General features: G+C 38.2%; 1 pseudogene; it reads right to left on the reverse strand.

The window, feature by feature from the left end:
* Positions 1-9,710: 9,710 nt before the first annotated feature.
* LOC140531627 (PDZ domain-containing protein 11 pseudogene) lies at positions 9,711-9,982 on the reverse strand (annotated as a pseudogene).
* Positions 9,983-11,884: the final 1,902 nt, after the last annotated feature.

Genomic DNA, 11,884 nt, shown 5'->3' on the forward strand with positions numbered 1-11,884 from the left:
AATTGCCAACCTGTTGACTCTTTTTTCATAATTCTCTTGCATCAGTTTCATTTTTTTTCCTGATTTTTCATCTACCTCTCCTATATGATTTTTAAGCTCCTTTTGAGCTCTTCTATGAGTTCTTTCTGGGCTTGAATCCTCTTCCCATTTTTCTTTGGGGTTTTGCCCACGGGTATTTTGACATTGTTGTCCTCTATTGTGTCTTGGTCTACCCTGTCACCATAATAACTTTCTATAGTCAGGTTCTTTTTTTGGTTTTGCTCATCTTTTTCAGATTTTATTCCTTTTTTTAAAATTTAAGTTAAATTAAATTCAAATTCTGCCCCAGGGTGGAAGGGGCACTGTCTTGTGCCAGCGGCTGCAGGCCCTGGCTATTTACCTGGTGCTGCAATGAGGTTGGCCTGAGGTCCACAGAAGACTCTCATGTCTGCTGCTGTGCTGAGGAGGCAGGGTGAGTGATGGGTAGAGTTGCTGGAGGCCTTAGGAAGTCTGGCAGCTTACTTGGTTATGAGTTGATATTCTAATGCTGGTGTCTGGCTGGGGCTGGTAGGATGTTTTTGTATTTCGAAGGGGCTACACTAAAGCACATGGAGATCTGGCCACTGGAGGCTCCCAGTGTGTGCAGAGCTACGCTGAAGCATATATGGGTTCACTTGGAGATTCTTACAAGAGTTCTCAGGACTGAAGTTTGCCAATTTCCCTGAGCATGCTAAGACACATAGTGGGTCTTGGTCTTGGGGGTTTGTCTGTTTTACCACATAGGAATTCAGGATCTCCCACTGGTTTGCTGGGATTCTTTCTGTCCTGCACTGACTTCCTTTTTTACCTGAATGAAACAGACTTTTTTTTTTGCTGCTCTTACAAGTTTCTGGGACTAAAAAATGTTTCACCTCAAAAAATGTTTTATTGTTCCAGGATTCATTTTGGTGTTCTATTTCATGGTTATTCAGGGTAAATATGAAAAAAACTATGGATATTTACTGCTTACTCTACCATCTTGACTCCTGTAAGTTCATTATGTAATTTTTGAAAAAGATGAGTCCTTCCTGTGAGGTGAACAAGAGATAACAAGGAAGCAAATAGTAAGTATTTCTTAAGTACATATTATGTGTCAGACACTGTAATAGATACTGAGAATATAGGTGAGAAGAATCAAATAATCCCCAATCTTGATGCACTTACATCAGAAAAATGATGACATGACTTGCACTTGACTTTGTTCTGAGTGAAGGAGGATTGTGCAAGGTCACTAGTCTCCCTTTCTCCTCCTGAGCCATCTGGATCCAGTGTATACATATCTGGAGTAAATAAAGAGACTAAATGCAAATAAGTGCAAAGTAGTTAAATACAAAGTGTTGGTGGGCACTAGTTTTTGAGGAGATCAAGAGAGGATATATGTAGAAGATTATATTTCAGCTCCTCTTTGAAGGAAGAGAGGCCTTGTATGTGACATAATTATGGAAAGAGTATATTCCAGAAATATTAGAAAGCCCATTCAGAGGCCCAGAGATTAGAGATGGAGTGCCTTATTTTAGGAACAGAAAGGAAGACAATTTGACTACACTTGGCTGTGTTGGCTATATTTTCAGAAGAAGAAATACACAACAATGAAAAGATATTGGGTGTGGCACATGAAGGGTGTAGAAAGCTAAATTAAGGACTTTATACCTTTTCTTAGAAGCTTCAGTCTATATGTGGAGTAAGAGTTAAAAATGAGGCTGAGGTTTTGAACCTGGGAACTAGAAGAGTGGCAGTACCATCAAGAGAAATAAAGATAGTGGAAAGAAATAAAGCAAATATATTGACTTCTGTTTTAGAATTGCTGAGTTGGAGAAATCTCAGGACATTCAGCTTGAAATGCATCCAAAAAAGAGCTGACAAGTAGATGTATAGAATAATTTTACATATTATATACCTATTATACTTCATGGTAGCCATCTCTAGATCCAGGAGGGAGGAGAGGGAAGGAAAAAAAAAACAGGAAATATAAATTTATATTATAACTTTATTATATGTTTAAAGGGTATAGTAAGTCATACATAATAGATTTGTATTTTCATGTGCAATCATCTTATTTATTACACAGGCTTATGGAAATGTTTTATTCAATAAATTACAAGTAAAAGAAGCATGCATGAAAAGGAATATGTAAACAAGCAAAAATAGAAATGTCCAATATGAATTTATTTATTCAAGAATGAATTTTATGGGTTTTAAGATGAATAGGAGGGAGGTGAAGGAGCTCATGGAGAATGGCTACAGGTTTCTTTCTTTCTTTCTTTCTTTCTTTCTTTCTTTCTTTCTTTCTTTCTTTCTTTCTTTCTTTCTTTCTGCATTTATTTATCTATCTATCTATCTATCTATCTATCTATCTATCTATTTATTTATTTTTATTTAACTTTTACAATTTATTTTCACAAAATTTTGGGTTACAAATTTTCTCCCCTTTTATCCCTTTCTCCCCCCAAACCCAAGCATTCTAATTGCCCCTGTGACCAATGTGCTCTCTCTTCTGTCCTCCCTCTCTGCCCCTGTCTCCATTTTCTCTTTTGTCCTGTAGGGCCAGATAGCTTTCTTTACCCCTTAACCTGTATTTCTTATTTCCCAGTGGTAAGAACATTACAGTTGATCGTAACACTTTGAGTTCCAACTTCTTTAGCTCCCACCCTCTCCACCCCTTCCCTTTGGAGGACAAGCAATTCAATATAGGCCAAATCTGTGTAGTTTTGCAAATGATTTCCACACTAGTTGTGTTGTATAGGACTAATTATATTTCCCTCCATCCTATCCTGTCCTCCATTACTTTTATTCTCTTATGATCCTTTCCCTCCCCATGAGTGTCAACCTCGGATTGCATTCTCCTCCCCATGCCCTCCCCTCCATCCTCCCCCCCACCCTGCTTGTGCCCCTGTCCCCCACTCTCCTGTATTATGAGATAGGTTTTCCTATCAAAATGAGTGTGCATTTTATTCTTTCCTTTAGTGGAATGTGATGAGAGTAGACCTCATGTTTTTCTCTTGCCTCCCCTCTTTATCCCTCCACTAATAAGTCTTTTGCTTGCCTCTTTTATGAGAGATAATTTGCCCCATTCAACTTCTCCCTTTCTCCTCCCAATATTTCTCTCTCACTGCTTGATTTCATTTTTTTTTTAAGATATGATCCCATCCTCTTCAATTCACTCTGTGCACTCTGTCTCTATGTATGTGTGCATGTGTGCATGTGTGTGTGTGTACTCCCACCCAGCACCCAGATACTGAAATGTTTCAAGAGTTACAAATATTGTCTTTCCATGTAGGAATGTAAACACTTCAACTTTAGTAAGTCCCTTATGACTTCTCTTTGCTGTTCACCTTTTCATGGTTCTCTTCATTCTTGTGTTAGAAAGTCAAATTTTCTTTTCAGCTCTGGTCTTTTCATCAAGAAAATTTGAAAATCCTCTATTTCACTGAAAGACCATTTTTTCCCCTGAAGTATTATACTCAGTTTTGCTGGGTAGGTGATTCTTGGTTTTAGTCCTAGTTCCTTTGACTTCTGGAATATCCTATTCCATGCCCTTTGATCCCTTAATGTAGAGGGTGCTAGATCTTGTGTTATCCTGATTGTATTTCCACAATACTTGAATTGTTTCTTTCTAGCTGCTTGCAATATTTCCTCTTTCACCTGGGAGTTCTGGAATTTGGCCACAATGTTCCTAGGAGTTTCTCTTTTTGGATCTCTTTCCTGCAGTGTTCTGTGGATTCCCTGAATATTTATTTTGCCCTCTGGTTCTAGAATCTCAGGGCAGTTTTCCTTGATAATTTCATGGAAGATGATGTCTAGGCTCTTCTTTTGATCATGGCTTTCAGGTAGTCACAGAATTTTTACATTGTCTCTCCTGAATCTATTTTCCATGTCAGTTGTTTTTCCAATAAGATATTTCACATTATCTTCCATTTTTCCAATCTTCTCGCTATGTTCTGTGATATCTGTCTTTCTCACAAAGTCCTTAGTGTCCATCTGTGCCATTCTAGTTTTGAAAGAACTATTTTCTTCAGTGAGCTTTTGAATCTCATTTTCCATTTGGCTAATTCTGCTTTTGAAAGCATTCTTCTCCTCATTGGCTTTTTGAACCTCTTTTGCCAATTGAGTTAGGCTAGTTTTCAAGGTTTTAATTTCTTCAACATTTTTTTGGGTCTCCTTTAGCAGGGAGCTGATCTGCTGTTCATGCTTTGACTTCATGTCTCTCATTTCTCTTCCCAGTTTTTCCTCCACCTCTCTAAGTTGATTTTCAAAATTCTTTTTGAGCTCTTCCATGGCCTGAGCCCATTGGGTGGGCTGGGACACAGAATCCTTGATTTCTGTGTCTTTGCCTGATGGTAAGCATTGTTCTTCCTCATCAGAAAGGAAGGGAGGAAATGTCTGTTCTCCAAGAAAGTAGCCTTCAATAGTTTTATTTCTTTTCCCTTTTCTGGGCATTCTCCCCAGCCAGTGGCTTGACCTCTGAATATTCTCCTCACACCCACCTCGCCTCCTGGTCCTCCCAGCCAGCGTTTGGGGACTGAGATTCAAATGCTGCTTCCCGCCTCAGGGCTTTTGGCGGGGGCAGGGCTGCTATTCAGTGTGAAAATTAAGTTCAGGTGGTCAGGTAGGGGCAGGGCCGCCTCTCAGGCTCAGTTCCCTCAGGGGGTTTATGTACAGACCTTCCACAATGGATCCAGGCTCCCGCCCGCTTGGGGAGCCCCTGTCTGCAGCCGCCTCTCAGCTTCTATCTCCCGGGGGGGCCAGAGCCATGGGGGCACCCCACTCCCCTGTTGACCCGCCAAAGAGACTCTCTCACCGACTCCCATCACCTGTGGGTGGAGGGGCTTGTGCCGCCGCTGGAGATCCCGTCCCTGAAGCCTGCTCGTGTCTGTACCTCTCGGAGCCGCAGCCGCGGCAGGTCTGGGCTGGGCTCTGCATCTGCAGAGCGACAGACCTTTTGCAAGAGGTTTGCAGGTCCCTCTGTGGGTGGAGGGACCCACGTGGCCACTGGAGATCCCGTCCCCGTAGCCCGCTCGGATCTTTTCCTCACAGTGTCGCGGCTGCTGCAGGGCTGCCCTCTGCTCCCAGTCCCGGCACCCAGTCCGCAGTGTGAAGGACTCCCTGCGAGAGGTTTGCAGGTCTCTCTGGAACAGAAATCTCCCTCGCTCCAATATTTCATGGCCTCTGGGTGCAGAATTCACCGTGAGTTGGTCCCCTCTAGCCGTTCTGTGGGTTGTGGGTTCGGAGCTATGTGCATGTGCGTCTTTCTACTCTGCCATCTTGGCTCTGCCCCCCTACAGGTTTCTTAGTAAAGTAAGATATGATATCCTCAGTTGAGAGTGGAGTGGAATGACAAGCATGAAAAATTTGAGCAGAACAGAAAATGGATTGCGATAAAGTCTGTGGGCAGAGAGGAGTGAGATTGAGAATCAAAGAATAAGAAAAGGAATTTTTTGCTTCACTGAAAACTCAACTGAAGTTGGTTGACATAAATTTATAATGTATTCAATTAATAATGTTATATGACTTCTTGCAGGTCCTTTTTTGCAGCTTGTGAATTAGAAGGAAATGACATTTAATAGAAGTAATCTAGGGCTGAGTTTTGGCAAAGGATGAGATGCAAGAAGATAAGAGGGTGAAAGATTTGAGAGTTGATGACAACGTAGAATTGATTTAGGAATGGAAGAAAGTGAAGTTAGACCAGAGACTAAGAAATTACTGAGACATGGAGAGGTTGGAATTTTTGATGCAGGCAAAGAGTAATTTTTTAAAAAGGAAAAAAAACGAGAATGGAGGCCTAAAGGAAAGTAGAACCATAAGAATTTATCATTTTATTGTGTTAAAATTTTATTTTGTTCTGGTTCCTTTAACCATCCCCTACTATATTTCTAGTCATTATATTAAGTAAGTTTATAATTAGTCAGCATACAGTGATGATAGCAGGAAATAAGATTGTAAGGGGAAACCTGGAAGTCACATACAAACTATCTCTAAGATCAAAGGAACATCATTTACAAATTGTGTTATATATTAACCAAAATTCACATCCTGGCAATAAGTGCTAAATCTGCAGAAGCCATCCAGGTGCTGTTCTCAGGTCTTCTGGTCCTATGATATGTAAATCTTAGACAAATTCCAGATCTCCAGTCCCAGACTAGAAAAAGCATGCTGACACTTTAAGATGACATGGATCTCTTAACTTTAAAGTTTTACTGATAACTTTGATATGATCTGGATATGTTAATAAACATAAAGCTCTAAGGGGATACAAATGAGTTAGTCAATTTTCCCCAGAAAATGTATAAAAATGAGATCTGAAACTCATACCCTACTTCCTCAAACACTCTTCCATCACCATCAAGTCAGTGCTGCTTAGTGTTTCCCAATTTAATCCATGGTTATGTGACTGATTGTCTACGCCTCACCTTCTCCCATTTCTCTTCCCCACACTACCTGCCTCCTTTCACCATTTTATTCCTTGTCTTCAATCTATCTGCTTCTGTACCCCTTTAGGGCTTGTCTCAATACCCTTGGTACCTAAATAAAGTGAATTTACAACCTTACTTCCCACTGCCATCATGGTCTTTCCTGGTAAGTAACCAAAGATCTGGGCATGCCTGACCCTGTGTCATAATTTCATAAATCAAGGATCAATTCTCATATAAAGGAGTTACAGAATTTTTCAATAAAGAAGCACAACATTCATGAGTAATAGTGAGATCTAGGATGAGAATATCCCCATGCAGAGCTGATGTAAAATGAAGGAAGAGGTGATGGCATTAAAAGCAAATGAGGAATTGAGAGATTAAGGGATTTCAGGGAGCATCAACTTTGCTAATGAACTCCCCTAGTGTAAAGGCAGAAATTGTAGAGGAGGGAAATACAGGGCCAAACTTTAGTTAGGCAAGTTAGGCAAGAAAATGACCTTAAGGCAGATAGACAACTGCTACCATGAATTAAAGATGGTAGATTATTTTGGCTCTGTGAACTTCATAACAGGAGTGATGATTCAGTGCTGGCATTAAAAGTGGTAGAATAAAGAATATTTTTCTATTTAAGAAAAATTTTTAAATGAAAATATAAGAAGAATGAAAATATGTAGAAATTTAATGACATAAATGACCACTATGCATCATTCTCTGTAAGATATACACATAAAGATGCATTCAGGTATATTAAGCTACTGGAATGAAGGCTGTAGGCTTAGTAATTGTGACTGATCCACAAATGTATAAACATATAAAAGGTATTCAAATATTACATAGTTTTTGAGAAGCAGCTTGACATAGTAGATAGAGAGCCAGACTCAAAGTCAGAGAGATCTGAGTTCAAGGTACACATCTGACACATATAGGCAATTTTCACTCAGTCTCTCAGTGATCTAACCCATTGCCTCAAACTACACATTGCAGAGAAACTGCAATGAGAAACCTGCATAGTTTTGCAGTGGGAGTTTACCCACAAAGGAAGTTTCTTGTGCTAATGAAAATCACAGCATCAGTATTTACCCTTAAATCTATATTAAATTATTTCTAAGATGCCTAAGCCTGTGTTAATTTCTCAGGAAAATAAGTTTATACGAATGGGATTCATTTAATTAATGCTAGTGACTTGGCACAGTGGATAGAGCATGAGGTCTAGAATCAGGAAGACCTGAATTCAAATCTGGATTCAGATCCTTACCACCTGTGTGACCATGGGTAAGACACTTAGCTTCACTTACTTCAGTTTCTTCATCTGTAAAATTAACTGGAGAAGGAAATGGCAAACCCCTCCAGCATCTTTGCCAACAAAACCCCAAAGAAGGTCATGAAGAGTTGGACATGACTGAAATGACTGAACAACCAAATGATTATTGAAAAGACAATGTGTATTCTACTGCTTCAGTCACTGTGCTGGCATTTTTAAAGCACATACTATGTGGCAGGCAATGTGCTAAGCTCTAAGGATACAAAGAATGGAAAAAAACATAACTCCTGATTTCAAGGAGGAGATATTGGTTGAAATTTATTCATTATTAAAATGCCTTTTTATTTGTCCAAATTTGTTTTTTTCCTCAATGTGTTTCTCATTAAACTTTTATTAATTCATTATCCCTATTGCAAGAATCACATTCTTCTATTATCTGTGATTCTAGAATGTTCATTAGTACTGTGCTCAAAAGTTATAGTGTCTTGGTAGCAAATGAGGAGAGGCTGCAATATGTTGAATTGGCTTTGCTCCATTTCTTTTTTGTTTTACTAATTTCTGTAAGGCAATTTCCTGAGACATGCAATTTACTCTTCTACTTCGCCTGCCAAAAAAACTGGGACCTGAATCCCACAGGTAGGATTTTGTTATAACTAAGGTCTGCATGGGCACTTTTGAATGCCAGAATTTCCTGGTATATAGTCAACGAACATATGTCAGTAGGTGTGTAGGCCAATTGATCCTGGGATATTCCTGCTTACCTTCTAGACAATGAGCAAATTCTAGAATTTTAAACATCTGGCACTTCCAAAAGCACTTGAGAATCTGCTCTGAGGTTTGGTCAGACTGCTTAAGGTCTGCACAGAATGACTTGGGCTTTATCCTCCAATTTTTATCTAAGAATTTTGACTGTAAGTCATATAGCCTTAGTGATTTGGGGGATCTTGCCATTTTATAAGACTTCACAAGTAACTTTTTGTAGAAACACATGCTGAACTAATTTTAATTTCTTTATTCAAATAATCAGGGCCAGTTTGAGAAGAAAAATGCAAAGATTCACTTTCATACTTGAATTATGTTAAAAGTTGTCTCATGGTTGTTGTGGAACTGATATTTTTAAGTTTCCTAGGTCTACATGGTATTAGTATGAGGCTAAAGAATTTCTCTTTTGAAGTCTAATTATCAAAGTAAAAATTCCAGAGCCTCACCTTCAAGACCTTTCATAATCTGGCTCCAAGCCTCCTTTCTAAATTTGTTTCACATTATTTTCTGTTGGCATCCTATTTACCAACCTATCTGAACTAGTAGATATTATGTAGGATTTATCCTAGTCAATTCTGTCTCCATGCATTTTATTATGTTGTCTTCTAATAGGTAGTATTTTGAAAACTGGGTTTGATTTGTTTTCTCTTCTTGCAATATTTTCAGTATAGTCTCATTTGCTCTTAACTCTGGTGCCTTGACACTTGAATTTCTTTTCTCTTTTTCTTTTCTTCTCTTTCATCTCCTCTTCCTTCTTCTTTTCTTCTTATTTTTCTTTTCCTCATTGGACCTCAGATTCTAATAAATATTAGAATTGTTAGTATTGTAGCATATTGCATTATAAATATGAACTGTTGTATTTATAGTAATAAATACTAGTGTTGTTTTAAGATTCTTTTTGGAAATATGGTATTCAATTTTGTTTGTTTGTTTGCTATAGTTTTCAAGGATCTACATGATTTTTTTTTCTCACAGATTTTCCTATTATTTAGCTGGAAAGGGTGGGGGAAGAGTTTTGGGGAGGAGAAGATGAGATTTCCATTGAGCTCCATGGCTCAGATTAGTGCTGGAACAGAGGAAGGGGATTCCCTCTAGAAACTTTCCCTTGAATTTACTAGGCTTGCAGCCCACCCAGAAAATGAGGAAAAGTGCAGTGTAGTCAGAGCAGTGAAGTCTGAGGTCTGGATCAGTCTGGGTTTCTCAGATGCCTCCTAAGTCAATCAGGTATCTCAGGAAGATGCAGAGGAAAAGTGCAGCTTCTAGTGCATAGTCCTCTCCTTCTGGTGATGATAATTGTAGGGAAAGAAGTGCTGATCTCTTCAGCTATCTTCAGAATATCCACAGCATTGCTGTGCTCAGTTTCTTGAAAATTTACTTCATTCACAGCTAGGACCTGGTCCCCTTCTTGTAGTCCTGTGTGACAAGCATCTGAATCAGGAATCACCTCATGAGGAGAAATCTAGACTGGAAGATGCTCATAGGATGGCAGGAAGACCACCGGGTAATCATCATAAAGAATCTGGCCTTCCATTTCTGAAGACGATCTGGCACCATCTCTAGTTTGGATATTTGGGTGCCTGAGTAACCAAGAGTTGGAAACAGGAGCCTTATGATTCTTAAAGTTACTCTTATTCTAGTATCAAGCCAGTTGTTTACTAAAATAGAAACTTTAGATTTTCGTCCATTTTTAAAAATTGTTACTCTAATTTTTTTAGGTCACAGAGTAATTGAATTGTATATATTTTTTCTAATTTCTTTTGCAAGGAGTCCACTACTTAGTTAACAATTTTCGCCTTTTATTCTAAGGTATTTTTTCTATTTCCATGTTTTGTTTTCTTCCAGAATTGTATATTCATTAAAAACATTTCTCTTTCTTCATTTTATCCAGCTCATATTTTAATCTGTGTTTTGTGGAGCTACTCTCTTCTTCAGGATTTATTGTTTTTTGGTGGGGGTCCTTCTCTTGACTCATGTTAGTCCCTTATTCATTTCAAGGCTTTCTTCTTTCCATTCATATTTCCTATCTCAATCCTCAGATACATGGGGAGTGGATACTCTGTCCAGTGCCTATAATGACATGCTAGGTCCTATGCTTGTCATTAGATTTTCAGTAATTGGAGCTTAAGCTGACTTGTGTCCCTCCCTTTGGTTTAGTATTGATTATTGGAACTTACATTATACTCCCCCCCCTCCTTAGTGTGGGCTTTCTTTCAAACTCTTTTCATTCCTGCATATTTACCAAAGTTATCAATTGATTTGTTGATGCTAACTCTTTCTCAGCATTCACTAATTCCAGCCCACTTATCAGAGGTTAGCCCGAACTTTCTTCTTGCTACTTCTATCCTAGTCTTAGCTGTTTTTTTAAAAAAAATTTTTATGTAGTTTATGAATTAGACACATATATTTGCTTCTCATTTCTTTAGCTTTATTTATCATAAATATATTTGAAGTCCCTTTCAAATATTTTTACTTATTCTTTTTATTCATTTTTATAGAAGAATTAGGATCTTTTCACCCTTTCTCATCATCTCAACTGGAAGACTCATTTAGTATTATGTAGATATTAGAACTGGCAATTGCAGCCATGAAAAGAGAAATAAAATAAAGAAATAAACCTTACTAAAAGATGAAGAGGAAAATTTATTCCTATTTGTAGGTAATAAAATGGTTTACTTAGAAAACATAGAAAGCCAGGGAGGAAACATTTACCCAGTTTTACCAATATCCAGTCAAACCTTTTCATATTTATTTCTTTCCTTTTCCTTTAATGGCTAGAAGAAGCATTCTACACTCATTGCCAACATTCTTCTTACTCTTCAATCCCTTGCATTCCAACTTTTGGCCCAATTACTCAATTGCTACTTTTCTCTCCAAAATTCCTATTGCAATCACCAAATTCCATGTGTATAAGCCAAAGGTCTCCCCCAAATCACCTTATCTTTTCTTTTTTTCTTTATAAGGTCCTATCAGTTCAACTATCATCTCTGTAAATGATTCCAGAGTTGCATATCTATCCTAGTCTTCCTCCAGTTCTACAATACCTCCAAATAGATATCCCAAACACATCTTTGACTTAGCAATTCCAAAGAAAAACTCAATGTCTCTCCCCACAAACCACCACTTTTCCTGATATTACTATTGCTATTCAGGACACCACTATTTTCCCATTCACTCTTGTTCACCATCTTCGTATCATTCCCTAATTTCCATCCTTCCTCAACTCCTTTAATATCCAATTAGTTGCCATATTTTTTTTAACTTCATCATCACATCCCTCAAGTCTTTCCTCTTCTCTCCTCTTATGTGACCAAGATCTTAGTATAAGTCTTCATCATTTTTTTCTGACCTCTTACAATAACCTAGCAATTGGTCTACTTTGATCAAATATTATGTTGTCACAGTCAAGATAACATAAGATTTGGCAGCTTTTACA

This window comes from Notamacropus eugenii, chromosome 3 (assembly GCF_028372415.1).
Source record: "Notamacropus eugenii isolate mMacEug1 chromosome 3, mMacEug1.pri_v2, whole genome shotgun sequence".
NCBI classification, from domain to species: Eukaryota; Metazoa; Chordata; class Mammalia; order Diprotodontia; family Macropodidae; genus Notamacropus; species Notamacropus eugenii.